Here is a 21,407-nt window from a genome sequence, read left to right as displayed (position 1 = left end):
CTTGATAAAGAAATGCTGATTCAGATTGCATCGCGACAGTAGGCGTTGCAAAAGAACCGGAACAGCGTGAAAGACATGTAGTAATGTGCAACAGCTCTAATAAAGCAGTTTTACCGATGCGCAAGAACTGCTAGATCCCGCTGTCACTCTTCTCCCGTCTGCTGAAATAGCTCAGTTGGGAGAGCGTTAATCTGAACATATAAAGGTCCTTGGCTCGATCCCGGGTTTCAGCGTCCAAAGCACTTTTTTGTTACATCTGTCAGTATACAAGTATTTGGCAAGAATCCTAACGAGTGAAACGATTACGCAGGTGAACACACCTGCTTGATAAAGGAATGCTGATTCAGATTGCATCGCGACAGTAGGCGTTGCAAAAGACCCGGAACAGCGTGAAAGACATGTAGTAATGTGCAACAGATCTAATAAAGCAGTTTTACCGAAGCGCAAGAACTGCTAGATCCCGCTGTCACTCTTCTCCCGTCTGCCGAAATAGCGCAGTTGGGAGAGCGTTAAACTGAACATCTAAAGGTCCTTGGCTCGATCCCGGGTTTCAGCGTCCAAAGCACTTTTTTGTTAAATCTTTCGGTATACAAGTATTTCGCAATAATTCTAACGAGTGAAACGGTTACGCAGGTGAACACACATGCTTAATAAAGAAATGCTGATTCAGATTGCATCGCGGGAGTAGGCATTGCAAAAGAACCAGAACAGCGTGAAATACACGTAATAATGTGCAACAGCTCTAATAAAGCGGTTTTACCGAAACGCAAGAACTGCTAGATCCCGCTGTCACTCTTCTCCCGTCTGCTGATATAGCTCAGTTGGGAGAGCGTTAAACTGAACATCTAAAGGTCCTTGGCTCGATCCCGGGTTTCAGCGTCCAAAGCAATTTTTTGTTAAATCTCTCGGTATACAAGTATTTTGCAATACTTCTAACGAGTGAAACAGTTACGCAGGTGAACACACATGCTTGATAAAGAAATGCTGAATCAGATTGAATCGCGGCAGTAGGCGTTGCAAAAAACCGAAACAGCGTGAAAGACACGTATTAAGATGCAACAGCTCTAATAAAGCAGTTTTACCGAAGCGCAAGAACTGCTAGATCCCGCTGTCACTCTTCTCCCGTCTGCTGATATAGCTCAGTTGGGAGAGCGTTAAACTGAACATCTAAAGGTCCTTGGCTCGATCCCGGGTTTCAGCGTCCAAAGCAATTTTTTGTTAAATCTCTCGGTATACAAGTATTTTGCAATACTTCTAACGAGTGAAACGGTTACGCAGGTGAACACACATGCTTGATAAAGAAATGCTGATTCAGATTGCATCACGGGAGTAGGCATTGCAAAAAAACCGGAACAGCGTGAAAGACATGTAGTAATGTGCAACAGCTCTAATAAAGCAGTTTTACCGATGCGCAAGAACTGCTAGATCCCGCTGTCACTCTTCTCCCGTCTGCTGAAATAGCTCAGTTGGGAGAGCGTTAATCTGAACATATAAAGGTCCTTGGCTCGATCCCGGGTTTCAGCGTCCAAAGCACTTTTTGTTACATCTGTCGGTATACAAGTATTTGGCAAGAATTCTAACGAGTGAAACGATTACGCAGGTGAACACACCTGCTTGATAAAGGAATGCTGATTCAGATTGCATCGCGACAGTAGGCGTTGCAAAAGACCAGGAACAGCGTGAAAGACATGTAGTAATGTGCAACAGATCTAATAAAGCAGTTTTACCGAAGCGCAAGAACTACTAGATCCCGCTGTCACTCTTCTCCCTTCTGCTGAAATAGCTCAGTAGGAGAGCGTTAAACTGAACATCTAAAGGTCCTTGGCTCGATCCCGGGTTTCAGCGTCCAAAGCACTTTTTTTTTAAATCTCTCGGTATACAAGTATTTCGCAATAATTCTAACGAGTGAAACGGTTACGCAGGTGAACACACCTGCTTGATAAAGAAATGCTGATTCAGATTGCATAGCGACAGTAGGCGTTGCAAAAGAACCGGAACAGCGTGAAAGACATGTAGTAATCTGCAACAGCTCTAATAAAGCAGTTTTACCGATGCGCAAGAACTGCTAGATCCCGCTGTCACTCTTCTCCCGTCTGCTGAAATAGCTCAGTTGGGAGAGCGTTAATCTGAACTTATAAAGGTCCTTGGCTCGATCCCGGGTTTCAGCGTCCAAAGCACTTTTTTGTTACATCTGTCAGTATACAAGTATTTGGCAAGAATTCTAACGAGTGAAACGATTACGCAGGTGAACACACCTGCTTGATAAAGGAATGCTGATTCAGATTGCATCGCGACAGTAGGCGTTCAAAAGACCCGGAACAGCGTGAAAGACATGTAGTAATGTGCAACAGATCTAATAAAGCAGTTTTACCGAAGCGCAAGAACTGCTAGATCCCGCTGTCACTCTTCTCCCGTCTGCCGAAATAGCGCAGTTGGGAGAGCGTTAAACTGAACATCTAAAGGTCCTTGGCTCGATCCCGAGTTTCAGCGTCCAAAGCACTTTTTTGTTAAATCTTTCGGTATACAAGTATTTCGCAATAATTCTAACGAGTGAAACGGTTACGCAGGTGAACACACATGCTTGATAAAGAAATGCTGATTCAGATTGCATCGCGGGAGTAGGCATTGCAAAAGAACCAGAACAGCGTGAAATACACGTAATAATGTGCAACAGCTCTAATAAAGCGGTTTTACCGAAACGCAAGAACTCTTAAGTCCCGCTGTCACTCTTCTCCCGTCTGCTCAAATAGCTCAGTTGGGAGAGCGTTAATCTGAACATATAAGGTCCTTGGCTCGATCCCGGGTATCGTCGTCCAAAGCACAATTTGTTAAATCTGTCGGTATACAAGTATTTTGCAAGAATTCTAACGAGTTAAACAGTTACGCAGGTGAACACACATGCTTGATAAAGAAATGCTGAATCAGATTGAATCGCGGCAGTAGGCGTTGCGAAAAACCGAAACAGCGTGAAAGACACGTATTAAGATGCAACAGCTCTAATAAAGCAGTTTTACCGAAGCGCAAGAACTGCTAGATCCCGCTGTCACTCTTCTCCCGTCTGCTGATATAGCTCAGTTGGGAGAGCGTTAAACTGAACATCTAAAGGTCCTTGGCTCGATCCCGGGTTTCAGCGTCCAAAGCAATTTTTTGTTAAATCTCTCGGTATACAAGTATTTTGCAATACTTCTAACGAGTGAAACGGTTACGCAGGTGAACACACATGCTTGATAAAGAAATGCTGATTCAGATTGCATCGCGGGAGTAGGCATTGCAAAAAAACCGGAACAGCGTGAAAGACATGTAGTAATGTGCAACAGCTCTAATAAAGCAGTTTTACCGATGCGCAAGAACTGCTAGATCCCGCTGTCACTCTTCTCCCGTCTGCTGAAATAGCTCAGTTGGGAGAGCGTTAATCTGAACATATAAAGGTCCTTGGCTCGATCCCGGGTTTCAGCGTCCAAAGCACTTTTTGTTACATCTGTCGGTATACAAGTATTTGGCAAGAATTCTAACGAGTGAAACGATTACGCAGGTGAACACACCTGCTTGATAAAGGAATGCTGATTCAGATTGCATCGCGACAGTAGGCGTTGCAAAAGACCCGGAACAGCGTGAAAGACATGTAGTAATGTGCAACAGATCTAATAAAGCAGTTTTACCGAAGCGCAAGAACTACTAGATCCCGCTGTCACTCTTCTCCCCTCTGCTGAAATAGCTCAGTAGGAGAGCGTTAAACTGAACATCTAAAGGTCCTTGGCTCGATCCCGGGTTTCAGCGTCCAAAGCACTTTTTTGTTAAATCTTTCGGTATACAAGTATTTCGCAATAATTCTAACGAGTGAAGCGGTTACGCAGGTGAACACACCTGCTTGATAAAGAAATGCTGATTCAGATTGCATCGCGACAGTAGGCGTTGCAAAACAACCGGAACAGCGTGAAAGACATGTAGTAATGTGCAACAGCTCTAATAAAGCAGTTTTACCGAAGCGCAAGAACTGCTAGATCCCGATGTCACTCTTCTCCCGTCTGCTGAAATAGCTCAGTTGGGAGAGCGTTAATCTGAACATATAAAGGTCCTTGGCTCGATCGCGGGTTTCGTCGTCCAAAGCACGATTTGTTAAATCTGTCGGTATACAAGTATTTTGCAATAATTCTAACGAGTGAAACGGTTACGCAGGTGAACACACATGCTTGATAAAGAAATGCTGAATCAGATTGAATCGCGGCAGTAGGCGTTGCAAAAAAACCGGAACAGCGTGAAAGACATGTAGTAATGTGCAACAGCCCTAATAAAGCAGTTTTACCGAAACGCAAGAACTGTTAAATGCCGCTTTCACTCTTCTCCCGTATGCCGAAATAGCTCAGTTCAGAGAGAGTTAGACTGAAAATCTGAAGGTCCTTGGCTCGATCCCGGGTTTCGGCGTCCAGAGCATTTTTTTTGTTAAATCTTTCGATATACAAGTATTTTTCAATACTTCTAACGAGTGAAACGGTTACGCAGGTGAACACACATGCTTGATAAAGAAATGCCGACTCAGATTGCATCGCGGGAGTAGGCAATGCAAAAGAACCAGAACGGCGTGACATACACGTAATAATGTGCAACAGCTCTAATAAAGCGGTTTTACCGAAACGCAGGAACTCCTAAATTCCGCTGTCACTCTTCTCCCGTCTGCCGAAATAGCGCAGTTGGGAGAGCGTTAGACTGAAAATCTAAAGGTCCTTGGCTCGATCCCCGGTTTCGGCGTCCAGAGCAATTTTTTGTTAAATCTCTCGGTATACAAGTATTTTGCAATACTTCTAACGAGTGAAACGGTTACGCAGATGAACACACATGCTTGATAAAGAAATGCTGATTCAGATTGCATCGCGGGAGTAGGCATTGCAAAAGAACCAGAACAGCGTGAAATACACGTAATAATGTGCAACAGCTCTAATAAAGCGGTTTTACCGAAACGCAAGAACTCTTAAATCCCGCTGTCACTCTTCTCCCGTCTGCCGAAATAGCGCAGTTCGGAGAGCGTTAAACTGAACATCTAAAAGTCCTTGGCTCGATCCCGGGTTTCTGCGTCCAAAGCAATTTTTTGGTAAATCTGTCGGTATACAAGTATTTTGCATCAATTCTGAGGAGTGAAACGGTTACGCAGGTGAACACACATGCTTGATAAAGAAATGCTGATTCAGATTGCATCGCGGGAGTAGGCATTGCAAAAGAACCGGAACAGCGTGAAATACACGTATTAATGTGCGACAGCTCTAATAAAGCGGTTTTACCGGAACGCAAGAACTCTTAAATCCTGCTGTCACTCTTCTCCCGTCTGCCGAAACAGCGCAGTTGGGAGAGCGTTGAACTGAACATCTAAAGGTCCTTGGCTCGATCTCGGGTTTCAGCGTCCAAAGCACTTTTTTGTTAAATCTTTCGGTATACAAGTATTTCGCAATAATTCTAACGAGTGAAACGGTTACGCAGGTGAACACACGTGCTTGAAAAAGAAATGCTGATTCAGATTGCATCGCAACAGTAGGCGTTGCAAAAGAACCGGAACAGCGTGAAAGACATGTAGTAATGTGCAACAGCTCTAATAAAGCAGTTTTACCGAAACGCAAAAACTGCTAGATCCCGCTGTCACTCTTCTCCCGTCTGCTGAAATAGCTCAGTTGGGAGAGCGTTAATCTTAACATATAAGGTCCTTGGCTCGATCCCGGGTATCGTCGTCCAAAGCACGATTTGTTAAATCTGTCGGTATACAAGTATTTTGCAAGAATTCTAACGAGTTAAACAGTTACGCAGGTGAACACACCTGCTTGATAAAGAAATGCTGAATCAGATTGAATCGCGGCAGTAGGCGTTGCAAGAAAACCGGAACAGCGTGAAAGACACGTATTAAGATGCAACAGCTCTAATAAAGCAGTTTTACCGAAGCGCAAGAACTGCTAGATCCCGCTGTCACTCTTCTCCCGTCTGCTGATATAGCTCAGTTGGGAGAGCGTTAAACTGAACATCTAAGGGTCCTTGGCTCGATCCCGGGTTTCAGCGTCCAACGCAATTTTTTGTTAAATCTCTCGGTATACAAGTATTTTGCAATACTTCTAACGAGTGAAACGGTTACGCAGGTGAACACACATGCTTGATAAAGAAATGCTGATTCAGATTGCATCGCGGGAGTAGGCATTGCAAAAAAACCGGAACAGCGTGAAAGACATGTAGTAATGTGCAACAGCTCTAATAAAGCAGTTTTACCGATGCGCAAGAACTGCTAGATCCCGCTGTCACTCTTCTCCCGTCTGCTGAAATAGCTCAGTTCGGAGAGCGTTAATCTGAACAAATAAAGGTCCTTGGCTCGATCCCGGGTTTCAGCGTCCAAAGCACTTTTTTGTTACATCTGTCGGTATACAAGTATTTGGCAAGAATTCTAACGAGTGAAACGATTACGCAGGTGAACACACCTGCTTGATAAAGGAATGCTGATTCAGATTGCATCGCGACAGTAGGCGTTGCAAAAGACCCGGAACAGCGTGAAAGACATGTAGTAATGTGCAACAGATCTAATAAAGCAGTTTTACCGAAGCGCAAGAACTGCTAGATCCCGCTGTCACTCTTCTCCCGTCTGCCGAAATAGCGCAGTTGGGAGAGCGTTAGACTGAAAATCTAAAGGTCCTTGGCTCGATCCCCGGTTTCAGCGTCCAGAGCAATTTTTTGTTAAATCTCTCGGTATACAAGTATTTTGCAATACTTCTAACGAGTGAAACGGTTACGCAGGTGAACACACATGCTTGATAAAGAAATGCTGATTCAGGTTGCACCGCGCGAGTAGGCATTGCAAAAGAACCAGAACAGCGTGAAATACACGTAATAATGTGCAACAGCTCCAATAAAGCGGTTTTATCGAAACGCAAGAACTCTTAAATCCCGCTGTCACTCTTCTCCCGTCTGCCGAAATAGCGCAGTTGGGAGAGCGTTAAACTGAACATCTAAAGGTCCTTGGCTCGATCCCGGGTTTCTGCGTCCAAAGCAATTTTTTGGTAAATCTGTCGGTATACAAGTATTTTGCATATTCTGAGGAGTGAAACGGTTACGCAGGTGAACAGACATGCTTGATAAAGAAATGCTGATTCAGATTGCATCGCGGGAGTAGGCATTGCAAAAGAACCGGAACAGCGTGAAATACACGTATTAATGTGCGACAGCTCTAATAAAGCGGTTTTACCGGAACGCAAGAACTCTTAAATCCTGCTGTCACTCTTCTCCCGTCTGCCGAAACAGCGCAGTTGGGAGAGCGTTAAACTGAACATCTAAAGGTCCTTGGCTCGATCCCGGGTTTCAGCGTCCAAAGCACTTTTTTGTTAAATCTTTCGGTATTCAAGTATTTCGTAATAATTCTAACGAGTGAAACGGTTACGCAGGTGAACACACGTGCTTGAAAAAGAAATGCTGATTCAGATTTCATCGCAACAGTAGGCGTTGCAAAAGAACCGGAACAGCGTGAAAGACATGTAGTAATGTGCAACAGCTCTAATAAAGCAGTTTTACCGAAGCGCAAAAACTGCTAGATCCCGCTGTCACTCTTCTCCCGTCTGCTGAAATAGCTCGGTTGGGAGAGCGTTAATCTGAACATATAAGATCCTTGGCTCGATCCCGGGTATCGTCGTCCAAAGCACGATTTGTTAAATCTGTCGGTATACAAGTATTTTGCAAGAATTTTAACGAGTTAAACAGTTACGCAGGTGAACACACATGCTTGATAAAGAAATGCTGAATCAGATTGAATCGCGGCAGTAGGCGTTGCAAAAAAACCGGAACAGCGTGAAAGACACGTATTAAGATGCAACAGCTCTAATAAAGCAGTTTTACCGAAGCGCAAGAACTGCTAGATCTCGCTGTCACTCTTCTCCCGTCTGCTGAAATAGCTCAGTTGGGAGAGCGTTAAACCGAACATATAAAGGTCCTTGGCTCGATCCCGGGTTTCAGCGTCCAAAGCAATTTTTTGTTAAATCTCTCGGTATACAAGTATTTTGCAATACTTCTAACGAGTGAAACGGTTACGCAGGTGAACACACATGCTTGATCAAGAAATGCTGATTCAGATTGCATCGCGGGAGTAGGCATTGCAAAAAAACCGGAACAGCGTGAAAGACATGTAGTAGTGTGCAACAGCTCTAATAAAGCAGTTTTACCGATGCGCAAGAACTGCTAGATGCCACTGTCACTCTTCTCCCGTCTGCTGAAATAGCTCAGTTGGGAGAGCGTTAATCTGAACATATAAAGGTCCTTGGCTCGATCCCGGGTTTCAGCGTTCAAAGCACATTTTTGTTACATCTGTCGGTATACAAGTATTTTGCAAGAATTCTAACGAGTTAAACAGTTACGCAGGTGAACATACATGCTTGATAAAGAAATGCTGAATCAGATTGAATCGCGGCAGTAGGCGTTGCAAAAAAACCGGAACAGCGTGAAAGACACGTATTAATATGCAACAGCTCTTATAAAGCAGTTTTACCGAAGCTTAAGAACTGCTAGATCCCGCTGTCACTCTTCTCCCGTCTGCAGAAATAGCTCAGTTGGGAGAGCGTTTAACTGAACATCTAAAGGTCCTTGGCTCGATCCGGGGTTTTTGCGTCTAAAGCACTTTTTTGTTAAATCTGTCGGTATACAAGTATTTTGCAAGAATTCTAACGAGTGAAACGGTTACGCAGGTGAACACACCTGCTTGATAAAGAAATGCTGATTCAGATTGCATCGCGACAGTAGGCGTTGCAAAAGAACCGGAACAGCGTGAAAGACATGTAGTAATGTGCTACAGCTCTAATAAAGCAGTTTTACCGAAACGCAAGAACTCTTAAATCCCGCTGTCACTCTTCTCCCGTCTGCCGAAATAGCGCAGTTGGGAGAGCGTTAAACTGAACATCTAAAGGTCCTTGGCTCGATCCCGGGTTTCTGCATCCAAAGCAATTTTTTGGTAAATCTGTCGGTATACAAGTATTTTGCATCAATTCTGAGGAGTGAAACGGTTACGCAGGTGAACACACATGCTTGATAAAGAAATGCTGATTCAGATTGCATCGCGGGAGTAGGCATTGCAAAAGAACCGGAACAGCGTGAAATACACGTATTAATGTGCGACAGCTCTAATAAAGCGGTTTTACCGGAACGCAAGAACTCTTAAATTCTGCTGTCACTCTTCTCCCGTCTGCCGAAACAGCGCAGTTGGGAGAGCGTTAAACTGAACATCTAAAGGTCCTTGGCTCGATCCCGGGTTTCAGCGTCCAAAGCACTTTTTTGTTAAATCTTTCGATATACAAGTATTTCGCAATAATTCTAACGAGTGAAACGGTTACGCAAGTGAACACAGGTGCTTGAAAAAGAAATGCTGATTCAGATTGCATCGCAACAGTAGGCGTTGCAAAAGAACCGGAACAGCGTGAAAGACATGTAGTAATGTGCAACAGCTCTAATAAAGCAGTTTTACCGAAGCGCAAAAACTGCTAGATCCCGCTTCACTCTTCTCCCGTCTGCTGAAATAGCTCAGTTGGGAGAGCGTTAGTCTGAACATATAAGGTCCTTGGCTCGATCCGGGTATCGTCGTCCAAAGCATGATTTGTTAAATCTGTCGGTATACAAGTATTTTGCAAGAATTCTAACGAGTTAAACAGTTACGCAGGTGAACACACATGCTTGATAAAGAAATGCTGAATCAGATTGAATCGCGGCAGTAGGCGTTGCAAAAAAAACCGGAACAGCGTGAAAGACACGTATTAAGATACAACAGCTCTAATAAAGCAGTTTTACCGAAGCGCAAGAACTGCTAGATCCCGCTGTCACTCTTCTCCCGTCTGCTGAAATAGCTCAGTTGGGAGAGCATTAAACCGAACATATAAAGGTCCTTGGCTTGATCCCGGGTTTCAGCGTCCAAAGCAATTTTTTGTTAAATCTCTCGGTATACAAGTATTTTGCAATACTTCTAACGAGTGAAACGGTTACGCAGGTGAACACACATGCTTGATAAAGAAATGCTGATTCAGATTGCATCGCGGGAGTAGGCATTGCAATAAAAAACCGGAACAGCGTGAAAGACATGTAGTAATGTGCAACAGCTCTAATAAAGCAGTTTTACCGATGCGCAAGAACTGCTAGATGCCGCTGTCACTCTTCTCCCGTCTGCTGAAATAGCTCAGTTGGGAGGGCGTTAATCTGAACATATAAAGGTCCTTGGCTCGATCCCGGGTTTCAGCGTCCAAAGCACATTTTTGTTACATCTGTCGGTGTACAAGTATTTGGCAAGAATTCTAACGAGTGAAACGATTACGCAGGTGAACACACCTGCTTGATAAAGGAATGCTGATTCAGATTGCATCGCGACAGTAGGCGTTGCAAAAGACCCGGAACAGCGTGAAAGACATGTAGTAATGTGCAACAGATCTAATAAAGCAGTTTTACCGAAGCGCAAGAACTGCTAGATCCCGCTGTCACTCTTGGCCCGTCTCCTGAAATAGCTCAGTTGGGAGAGCGTTAATCTGAACATATAAAGGTCCTTGGCTCGATCCCGGGTTTCGTCGTCCAAAGCACGATTTGTTAAATCTGTCGGTATACAAGTATTTTGCAATAATTCTAACGAGTGAAACGGTTACGCAGGTGAACACACATGCTTGATAAAGGAATGCTGATTCAGATTGCATCGCGGAAGTAGGCATTGAAAAAGAACCAGAACAGCGTGAAAGACATGTAGTAATGTGCAACAGCCCTAACAAAGCAATTTTACCGAAACGCAAGAACTGTTAAATGCCGCTTTCACTCTTCTCCCGTATGCCGAAATAGCTCAGTTCAGAGAGAGTTAGACTGAAAATCTGAAGGTCCTTGGCTCGATCCCGGGTTTCGGCGTCCAGAGCATTTTTTTGTTAAATCTTTGATACACAAGTATTTTTCAATACTTCTAACGAGTGAAACGGTTACGCAGGTGAACACACATGCTTGATAAAGAAATGCTGACTCAGGTTGCATCGCGGGAGTAGGCATTGCAAAAGAACCAGAAAAGCGTGAAATACACGTAATAATGTGCAACAGCTCTAATAAAGCGGTTTTACCGAAACGCAAGAACTCTTAAATTCCGCTGTCACTCTTCTCCCGTCTGCCGAAATAGCGCAGTTGGGAGAGCGTTAGACTGAAAATCTAAAGGTCCTTGGCTCGATCCCCGGTTTCGGCGTCCAGAGCAATTTTTTGTTAAATCTCTCGGTATACAAGTATTTTGCAATACTTCTAACGAGTGAAACGGTTACGCAGGTGAACACACATGCTTGATAAAGAAATGCTGATTCAGATTGCATCGCGGGAGTAGGCATTGCAAAAGAACCGGAACAGCGTGAAATACACGTAATAATGTGCGACAGCTCTAATAAAGCGGTTTTACCGGAACGCAAGAACTCTTAAATCCTGCTGTCACTCTTCTCCCGTCTGCCGAAACAGCGCAGTTGGGAGAGCGTTAAACTGAACATCTAAAGGTCCTTGGCTCGATCCCGGGTTTCAGCGTCCAAGGCACTTTTTTGTTAAATCTTTCGGTATACAAGTATTTCGCAATAATTCTAACGAGTGAAGCGGTTACGCAGGTGAACACACGTGCTTGAAAAAGAAATGCTGATTCAGATTGCATCGCGGGAGTAGGCATTGCAAAAAAACCGGAACAGCGTGAAAGACATGTAGTAATGTGCAACAGCTCTAATAAAGCAGTTTTACCGATGCGCAAGAACTGCTAGATCCCGCTGTCACTCTTCTCCCGTCTGCTGAAATAGCTCAGTTCGGAGAGCGTTAATCTGAACAAATAAAGGTCCTTGGCTCGATCCCGGGTTTCAGCGTCCAAAGCACTTTTTTGTTACATCTGTCGGTATACAAGTATTTGGCAAGAATTCTAACGAGTGAAACGATTACGCAGGTGAACACACCTGCTTGATAAAGGAATGCTGATTCAGATTGCATCGCGACAGTAGGCGTTGCAAAAGACCCGGAACAGCGTGAAAGACATGTAGTAATGTGCAACAGATCTAATAAAGCAGTTTTACCGAAGCGCAAGAACTGCTAGATCCCGCTGTCACTCTTCTCCCGTCTGCCGAAATAGCGCAGTTGGGAGAGCGTTAGACTGAAAATCTAAAGGTCCTTGGCTCGATCCCCGGTTTCGGCGTCCAGAGCAATTTTTTGTTAAATCTCTCGGTATACAAGTATTTTGCAATACTTCTAACGAGTGAAACGGTTACGCAGGTGAACACACATGCTTGATAAAGAAATGCTGATTCAGGTTGCACCGCGCGAGTAGGCATTGCAAAAGAACCAGAACAGCGTGAAATACACGTAATAATGTGCAACAGCTCCAATAAAGCGGTTTTATCGAAACGCAAGAACTCTTAAATCCCGCTGTCACTCTTCTCCCGTCTGCCGAAATAGCGCAGTTGGGAGAGCGTTAAACTGAACATCTAAAGGTCCTTGGCTCGATCCCGGGTTTCTGCGTCCAAAGCAATTTTTTGGTAAATCTGTCGGTATACAAGTATTTTGCATATTCTGAGGAGTGAAACGGTTACGCAGGTGAACAGACATGCTTGATAAAGAAATGCTGATTCAGATTGCATCGCGGGAGTAGGCATTGCAAAAGAACCGGAACAGCGTGAAATACACGTATTAATGTGCGACAGCTCTAATAAAGCGGTTTTACCGGAACGCAAGAACTCTTAAATCCTGCTGTCACTCTTCTCCCGTCTGCCGAAACAGCGCAGTTGGGAGAGCGTTAAACTGAACATCTAAAGGTCCTTGGCTCGATCCCGGGTTTCAGCGTCCAAAGCACTTTTTTGTTAAATCTTTCGGTATTCAAGTATTTCGTAATAATTCTAACGAGTGAAACGGTTACGCAGGTGAACACACGTGCTTGAAAAAGAAATGCTGATTCAGATTTCATCGCAACAGTAGGCGTTGCAAAAGAACCGGAACAGCGTGAAAGACATGTAGTAATGTGCAACAGCTCTAATAAAGCAGTTTTACCGAAGCGCAAAAACTGCTAGATCCCGCTGTCACTCTTCTCCCGTCTGCTGAAATAGCTCGGTTGGGAGAGCGTTAATCTGAACATATAAGATCCTTGGCTCGATCCCGGGTATCGTCGTCCAAAGCACGATTTGTTAAATCTGTCGGTATACAAGTATTTTGCAAGAATTTTAACGAGTTAAACAGTTACGCAGGTGAACACACATGCTTGATAAAGAAATGCTGAATCAGATTGAATCGCGGCAGTAGGCGTTGCAAAAAAACCGGAACAGCGTGAAAGACACGTATTAAGATGCAACAGCTCTAATAAAGCAGTTTTACCGAAGCGCAAGAACTGCTAGATCTCGCTGTCACTCTTCTCCCGTCTGCTGAAATAGCTCAGTTGGGAGAGCGTTAAACCGAACATATAAAGGTCCTTGGCTCGATCCCGGGTTTCAGCGTCCAAAGCAATTTTTTGTTAAATCTCTCGGTATACAAGTATTTTGCAATACTTCTAACGAGTGAAACGGTTACGCAGGTGAACACACATGCTTGATCAAGAAATGCTGATTCAGATTGCATCGCGGGAGTAGGCATTGCAAAAAAACCGGAACAGCGTGAAAGACATGTAGTAGTGTGCAACAGCTCTAATAAAGCAGTTTTACCGATGCGCAAGAACTGCTAGATGCCACTGTCACTCTTCTCCCGTCTGCTGAAATAGCTCAGTTGGGAGAGCGTTAATCTGAACATATAAAGGTCCTTGGCTCGATCCCGGGTTTCAGCGTTCAAAGCACATTTTTGTTACATCTGTCGGTATACAAGTATTTTGCAAGAATTCTAACGAGTTAAACAGTTACGCAGGTGAACATACATGCTTGATAAAGAAATGCTGAATCAGATTGAATCGCGGCAGTAGGCGTTGCAAAAAAACCGGAACAGCGTGAAAGACACGTATTAATATGCAACAGCTCTTATAAAGCAGTTTTACCGAAGCTTAAGAACTGCTAGATCCCGCTGTCACTCTTCTCCCGTCTGCCGAAATAGCGCAGTTGGGAGAGCGTTAAACTGAACATCTAAAGGTCCTTGGCTCGATCCCGGGTTTCTGCATCCAAAGCAATTTTTTGGTAAATCTGTCGGTATACAAGTATTTTGCATCAATTCTGAGGAGTGAAACGGTTACGCAGGTGAACACACATGCTTGATAAAGAAATGCTGATTCAGATTGCATCGCGGGAGTAGGCATTGCAAAAGAACCGGAACAGCGTGAAATACACGTATTAATGTGCGACAGCTCTAATAAAGCGGTTTTACCGGAACGCAAGAACTCTTAAATTCTGCTGTCACTCTTCTCCCGTCTGCCGAAACAGCGCAGTTGGGAGAGCGTTAAACTGAACATCTAAAGGTCCTTGGCTCGATCCCGGGTTTCAGCGTCCAAAGCACTTTTTTGTTAAATCTTTCGATATACAAGTATTTCGCAATAATTCTAACGAGTGAAACGGTTACGCAAGTGAACACAGGTGCTTGAAAAAGAAATGCTGATTCAGATTGCATCGCAACAGTAGGCGTTGCAAAAGAACCGGAACAGCGTGAAAGACATGTAGTAATGTGCAACAGCTCTAATAAAGCAGTTTTACCGAAGCGCAAAAACTGCTAGATCCCGCTTCACTCTTCTCCCGTCTGCTGAAATAGCTCAGTTGGGAGAGCGTTAGTCTGAACATATAAGGTCCTTGGCTCGATCCGGGTATCGTCGTCCAAAGCATGATTTGTTAAATCTGTCGGTATACAAGTATTTTGCAAGAATTCTAACGAGTTAAACAGTTACGCAGGTGAACACACATGCTTGATAAAGAAATGCTGAATCAGATTGAATCGCGGCAGTAGGCGTTGCAAAAAAACCGGAACAGCGTGAAAGACACGTATTAATATGCAACAGCTCTTATAAAGCAGTTTTACCGAAGCTTAAGAACTGCTAGATCCCGCTGTCACTCTTCTCCCGTCTGCCGAAATAGCGCAGTTGGGAGAGCGTTAAACTGAACATCTAAAGGTCCTTGGCTCGATCCCGGGTTTCTGCATCCAAAGCAATTTTTTGGTAAATCTGTCGGTATACAAGTATTTTGCATCAATTCTGAGGAGTGAAACGGTTACGCAGGTGAACACACATGCTTGATAAAGAAATGCTGATTCAGATTGCATCGCGGGAGTAGGCATTGCAAAAGAACCGGAACAGCGTGAAATACACGTATTAATGTGCGACAGCTCTAATAAAGCGGTTTTACCGGAACGCAAGAACTCTTAAATTCTGCTGTCACTCTTCTCCCGTCTGCCGAAACAGCGCAGTTGGGAGAGCGTTAAACTGAACATCTAAAGGTCCTTGGCTCGATCCCGGGTTTCAGCGTCCAAAGCACTTTTTTGTTAAATCTTTCGATATACAAGTATTTCGCAATAATTCTAACGAGTGAAACGGTTACGCAAGTGAACACAGGTGCTTGAAAAAGAAATGCTGATTCAGATTGCATCGCAACAGTAGGCGTTGCAAAAGAACCGGAACAGCGTGAAAGACATGTAGTAATGTGCAACAGCTCTAATAAAGCAGTTTTACCGAAGCGCAAAAACTGCTAGATCCCGCTTCACTCTTCTCCCGTCTGCTGAAATAGCTCAGTTGGGAGAGCGTTAGTCTGAACATATAAGGTCCTTGGCTCGATCCGGGTATCGTCGTCCAAAGCATGATTTGTTAAATCTGTCGGTATACAAGTATTTTGCAAGAATTCTAACGAGTTAAACAGTTACGCAGGTGAACACACATGCTTGATAAAGAAATGCTGAATCAGATTGAATCGCGGCAGTAGGCGTTGCAAAAAAACCGGAACAGCGTGAAAGACACGTATTAAGATGCAACAGCTCTAATAAAGCAGTTTTACCGAAGCGCAAGAACTGCTAGATCCCGCTGTCACTCTTCTCCCGTCTGCTGAAATAGCTCAGTTGGGAGAGCATTAAACCGAACATATAAAGGTCCTTGGCTTGATCCCGGGTTTCAGCGTCCAAAGCAATTTTTTGTTAAATCTCTCGGTATACAAGTATTTTGCAATACTTCTAACGAGTGAAACGGTTACGCAGGTGAACACACATGCTTGATAAAGAAATGCTGATTCAGATTGCATCGCGGGAGTAGGCATTGCAATAAAAAACCGAAACAGCGTGAAAGACATGTAGTAATGTGCAACAGCTCTAATAAAGCAGTTTTACCGATGCGCAAGAACTGCTAGATGCCGCTGTCACTCTTCTCCCGTCTGCTGAAATAGCTCAGTTGGGAGGGCGTTAATCTGAACATATAAAGGTCCTTGGCTCGATCCCGGGTTTCAGCGTCCAAAGCACATTTTTGTTACATCTGTCGGTGTACAAGTATTTGGCAAGAATTCTAACGAGTGAAACGATTACGCAGGTGAACACACCTGCTTGATAAAGGAATGCTGATTCAGATTGCATCGCGACAGTAGGCGTTGCAAAAGACCCGGAACAGCGTGAAAGACATGTAGTAATGTGCAACAGATCTAATAAAGCAGTTTTACCGAAGCGCAAGAACTGCTAGATCCCGCTGTCACTCTTGGCCCGTCTCCTGAAATAGCTCAGTTGGGAGAGCGTTAATCTGAACATATAAAGGTCCTTGGCTCGATCCCGGGTTTCGTCGTCCAAAGCACGATTTGTTAAATCTGTCGGTATACAAGTATTTTGCAATAATTCTAACGAGTGAAACGGTTACGCAGGTGAACACACATGCTTGATAAAGGAATGCTGATTCAGATTGCATCGCGGAAGTAGGCATTGAAAAAGAACCAGAACAGCGTGAAAGACATGTAGTAATGTGCAACAGCCCTAACAAAGCAATTTTACCGAAACGCAAGAACTGTTAAATGCCGCTTTCACTCTTCTCCCGTATGCCGAAATAGCTCAGTTCAGAGAGAGTTAGACTGAAAATCTGAAGGTCCTTGGCTCGATCCCGGGTTTCGGCGTCCAGAGCATTTTTTTGTTAAATCTTTGATACACAAGTATTTTTCAATACTTCTAACGAGTGAAACGGTTACGCAGGTGAACACACATGCTTGATAAAGAAATGCTGACTCAGGTTGCATCGCGGGAGTAGGCATTGCAAAAGAACCAGAAAAGCGTGAAATACACGTAATAATGTGCAACAGCTCTAATAAAGCGGTTTTACCGAAACGCAAGAACTCTTAAATTCCGCTGTCACTCTTCTCCCGTCTGCCGAAATAGCGCAGTTGGGAGAGCGTTAGACTGAAAATCTAAAGGTCCTTGGCTCGATCCCCGGTTTCGGCGTCCAGAGCAATTTTTTGTTAAATCTCTCGGTATACAAGTATTTTGCAATACTTCTAACGAGTGAAACGGTTACGCAGGTGAACACACATGCTTGATAAAGAAATGCTGATTCAGATTGCATCGCGGGAGTAGGCATTGCAAAAGAACCGGAACAGCGTGAAATACACGTAATAATGTGCGACAGCTCTAATAAAGCGGTTTTACCGGAACGCAAGAACTCTTAAATCCTGCTGTCACTCTTCTCCCGTCTGCCGAAACAGCGCAGTTGGGAGAGCGTTAAACTGAACATCTAAAGGTCCTTGGCTCGATCCCGGGTTTCAGCGTCCAAGGCACTTTTTTGTTAAATCTTTCGGTATACAAGTATTTCGCAATAATTCTAACGAGTGAAGCGGTTACGCAGGTGAACACACGTGCTTGAAAAAGAAATGCTGATTCAGATTGCATCGCAACAGTAGGCGTTGCAAAAGAACCGGAACAGCGTGAAAGACATGTAGTAATGTGCAACAGCTCTAATAAAGCAGTTTTACCGAAGCGCAAGAACTGCTAGATCCCGCTGTCACTCTTCTCCCGTCTGCTGAAATAGCTCAGTTGGGAGAGCGTTAATCTGAACATATAAGGTCCTTGGCTCGATCCCGGGTTTCGTCGTCCAAAGCACGATTTGTTGAATCTGTCGGTATACAAGTATTTTGCAAGAATTCTAACGAGTTAAACAGTTACGCAGGTGAACATACATGCTTGATAAAGAAATGCTGAATCAGATTGAATCGCGGCAGTAGGCGTTGCAAAAAAACCGGAACAGCGTGAAAGACACGTATTAATATGCAACAGCTCTTATAAAGCAGTTTTACCGAAGCGCAAGAACTGCTAGATCCCGCTGTCACTCTTCTCCCGTCTGCTGAAATAGCTCAGTTGGGAGAGCGTTTAACTGAACATCTAAAGGTCCTTGGCTCGATCCCGGGTTTCAGCGTCCAAAGCACTTTTTTGTTAAATCTTTCGGTATACAAGTATTTCGCAATAATTCTAACGAGTGAAGCGGTTACGCAGGTGAACACACGTGCTTGAAAAAGAAATGCTGATTCAGATTGCATCGCAACAGTAGGCGTTGCAAAAGAACCGGAACAGCGTGAAAGACATGTAGTAATGTGCAACAGCTCTAATAAAGCAGTTTTACCGAAGCGCAAGAACTGCTAGATCCCGCTGTCACTCTTCTCCCGTCTGCTGAAATAGCTCAGTTGGGAGAGCGTTAATCTGAACATATAAGGTCCTTGGCTCGATCCCGGGTTTCGTCGTCCAAAGCACGATTTGTTGAATCTGTCGGTATACAAGTATTTTGCAAGAATTCTAACGAGTGAAACGGTTACGCAGGTGAACACACCTGCTTGATAAAGAAATGCTGATTCAGATTGCATCGCGACAGTAGGCGTTGCAAAAGAACCGGAACAGCGTGAAAGACATGTAGTAATGTGCTACAGCTCTAATAAAGCAGTTTTACCGAAACGCAAGAACTCTTAAATCCCGCTGTCACTCTTCTCCCGTCTGCCGAAATAGCGCAGTTGGGAGAGCGTTAAACTGAACATCTAAAGGTCCTTGGCTCGATCCCGGGTTTCTGCGTCCAAAGCAATTTTTTGGTAAATCTGTCGGTATACAAGTATTTTGCATCAATTCTGAGGAGTGAAACGGTTACGCAGGTGAACACACATGCTTGATAAAGAAATGCTGATTCAGATTGCATCGCGGGAGTAGGCATTGCAAAAGAACCGGAACAGCGTGAAATACACGTATTTATGTGCGACAGCTCTAATAAAGCGGTTTTACCGGAACGCAAGAACTCTTAAATTCTGCTGTCACTCTTCTCCCGTCTGCCGAAACAGCGCAGTTGGGAGAGCGTTAAACTGAACATCTAAAGGTCCTTGGCTCGATCCCGGGTTTCAGCGTCCAAAGCACTTTTTTGTTAAATCTTTCGATATACAAGTATTTCGCAATAATTCTAACGAGTGAAACGGTTACGCAAGTGAACACAGGTGCTTGAAAAAGAAATGCTGATTCAGATTGCATCGCAACAGTAGGCGTTGCAAAAGAACCGGAACAGCGTGAAAGACATGTAGTAATGTGCAACAGCTCTAATAAAGCGGTTTTACCGAAGCGCAAAAACTGCTAGATCCCGCTTCACTCTTCTCCCGTCTGCTGAAATAGCTCAGTTGGGAGAGCGTTAATCTGAACATATAAGGTCCTTGGCTCGATCCGGGTATCGTCGTCCAAAGCATGATTTGTTAAATCTGTCGGTATACAAGTATTTTGCAAGAATTCTAACGAGTTAAACAGTTACGCAGGTGAACACACATGCTTGATAAAGAAGTGCTGAATCAGATTGAATCGCGGCAGTAGGCGTTGCAAAAAAACCGGAACAGCGTGAAAGACACGTATTAAGATGCAACAGCTCTAATAAAGCAGTTTTACCGAAGCGCAAGAACTGCTAGATCCCGCTGTCACTCTTCTCCCGTCTGCTGAAATAGCTCAGTTGGGAGAGCGTTAAACCGAACATATAAAGGTCCTTGTTTCACTCTCGTAGGAAACATATTGACGCTGAATCTCTTAACCTAACAATAAACAACACTCCTATTCAACAAGTTCCTTGTTTTAAATATTTAGGCGTCACTTTTGATGAACACTTACACTGGCATGAGCAAGTACAAAGTGTGTGCGCAAAGCTAGCCTATGGCTGCTATTCTCTAATAAAAGCTCGCCAATATTTTCCACAAGCTATTCTCCGCACACTCTACTTTTCATTGTGTCATTGTCACTTAGGTTACTGTCTGGAATCGTGGGGTGTGACGTACAACAGTTATCTAAAAACTCTTGAGCGACTTCAAAAGCGTACACTGAAAATCATAAGCCAAGGTGAATCAGTAAGTAATATTTTCCAATCACAACGCATTCTCTCAGTTCCGATGTTGCGTGACTACAAAATTGCTGTTTCAGTAAATAACATAATTAATAGAAATTCACCTTTGCCTGCTGATCTTTTTTCAATTCCTAAACGCAATACGCGACATGCTTCGAATGGTAATTTCAATCTGCCCAAATGTTTTAATGTTTACGGAGAAAGACTGATACAGTTTAGTGGAACAAAAATATGGAACACGGTCCCCCTAGAGATTAAAACGGCACGTAATTTCAGCATGGCATGTAAATCATTTTTTCTGTGGAGTCAAGACATGTAAGCATGTGTGTGTGATTCGATTTTCATTGTATTTTTTTAATAAGTGCCTATGTATAGAAACTAGCTGCAAGCTAATAAGTATGCATATCTGCAAGAAAAAATGTATTACTGTGTTATCTGTATCACATGATTGTTTTTTTTTTTTATGTTGTTACCTCAGAGCTGACCTGTACACTTTTTTATGTTGCACATTGTATTGGACCGTCCACTAGCCACTTTAGGCTATCGGTCCAAATAATCCCTGTAATTGCATATATCTATTTATGAAAATAAAGCTTCATTGATTGATTGATTGATTGATTGATTGATCCCGGGTTTCAGCGTCCAAAGCAATTTTTTGTTAAATCTCTCGGTATACAAGTATTTTGCAATACTTCTAACGAGTGAAACGGTTACGCAGGTGAACACACATGCTTGATAAAGAAATGCTGATTCAGATTGCATCGCGGGAGTAGGCATTGCAAAAAAAACCGGAACAGCGTGAAAGACATGTAGTAATGTGCAACAGCTCTAATAAAGCAGTTTTACCGATCCGCAAGAACTGCTAGATGCCGCTGTCACTCTTCTCCCGTCTGCTGTAATAGCTCAGTTGGGAGAGCGTTAATCTGAACATATAAAGGTCCTTGGCTCGATCCCGGGTTTCAGCGTCCAAAGCACATTTTTGTTACATCTGTCGGTGTACAAGTATTTGGCAAGAATTCTAACGAGTGAAACGATTACGCAGGTGAACACACCTGCTTGATAAAGGAATGCTGATTCAGATTGCATCGCGACAGTAGGCGTTGCAAAAGACCCGGAACAGCGTGAAAGACATGTAGTAATGTGCAACAGATCTAATAAAGCAGTTTTACCGAAGCGCAAGAAC

General features: G+C 43.7%; 9 non-coding genes across 9 annotated transcripts; all 9 read left to right on the top strand.

Annotated features, from left to right (window-relative positions):
- The first annotated feature begins 806 nt into the window (after positions 1-806).
- TRNAF-GAA (transfer RNA phenylalanine (anticodon GAA)) lies at positions 807-879 on the top strand. Its single transcript has one exon. It is a non-coding gene; the product is annotated as a tRNA-Phe (tRNA).
- Positions 880-1,128: 249 nt separating this feature from the next.
- Positions 1,129-1,201, top strand: TRNAF-GAA (transfer RNA phenylalanine (anticodon GAA)). Its single transcript has one exon. It is a non-coding gene; the product is annotated as a tRNA-Phe (tRNA).
- Positions 1,202-3,060: 1,859 nt separating this feature from the next.
- On the top strand, positions 3,061-3,133 carry TRNAF-GAA (transfer RNA phenylalanine (anticodon GAA)). The gene has a single exon. It is a non-coding gene; the product is annotated as a tRNA-Phe (tRNA).
- A 1,540-nt stretch (positions 3,134-4,673) lies between these two features.
- Positions 4,674-4,746, top strand: TRNAF-GAA (transfer RNA phenylalanine (anticodon GAA)). Its single transcript has one exon. It is a non-coding gene; the product is annotated as a tRNA-Phe (tRNA).
- Positions 4,747-5,963: 1,217 nt separating this feature from the next.
- TRNAF-GAA (transfer RNA phenylalanine (anticodon GAA)) lies at positions 5,964-6,036 on the top strand. The gene has a single exon. It is a non-coding gene; the product is annotated as a tRNA-Phe (tRNA).
- Positions 6,037-11,124: 5,088 nt separating this feature from the next.
- TRNAF-GAA (transfer RNA phenylalanine (anticodon GAA)) lies at positions 11,125-11,197 on the top strand. Its single transcript has one exon. It is a non-coding gene; the product is annotated as a tRNA-Phe (tRNA).
- An 896-nt stretch (positions 11,198-12,093) lies between these two features.
- Positions 12,094-12,166, top strand: TRNAF-GAA (transfer RNA phenylalanine (anticodon GAA)). Its single transcript has one exon. It is a non-coding gene; the product is annotated as a tRNA-Phe (tRNA).
- Positions 12,167-17,249: 5,083 nt separating this feature from the next.
- Positions 17,250-17,322, top strand: TRNAF-GAA (transfer RNA phenylalanine (anticodon GAA)). Its single transcript has one exon. It is a non-coding gene; the product is annotated as a tRNA-Phe (tRNA).
- An 894-nt stretch (positions 17,323-18,216) lies between these two features.
- TRNAF-GAA (transfer RNA phenylalanine (anticodon GAA)) lies at positions 18,217-18,289 on the top strand. Its single transcript has one exon. It is a non-coding gene; the product is annotated as a tRNA-Phe (tRNA).
- The last annotated feature ends 3,118 nt before the right edge of the window (positions 18,290-21,407 follow it).

The sequence above is a fragment of the Rhipicephalus microplus genome, chromosome X, assembly GCF_043290135.1.
Source record: "Rhipicephalus microplus isolate Deutch F79 chromosome X, USDA_Rmic, whole genome shotgun sequence".
Classification (NCBI taxonomy): Eukaryota; Metazoa; Arthropoda; class Arachnida; order Ixodida; family Ixodidae; genus Rhipicephalus; species Rhipicephalus microplus.
The sequence above is the reverse complement of the archived record's forward strand: the minus strand, read 5'-3'. Positions and strand labels throughout refer to the sequence as shown.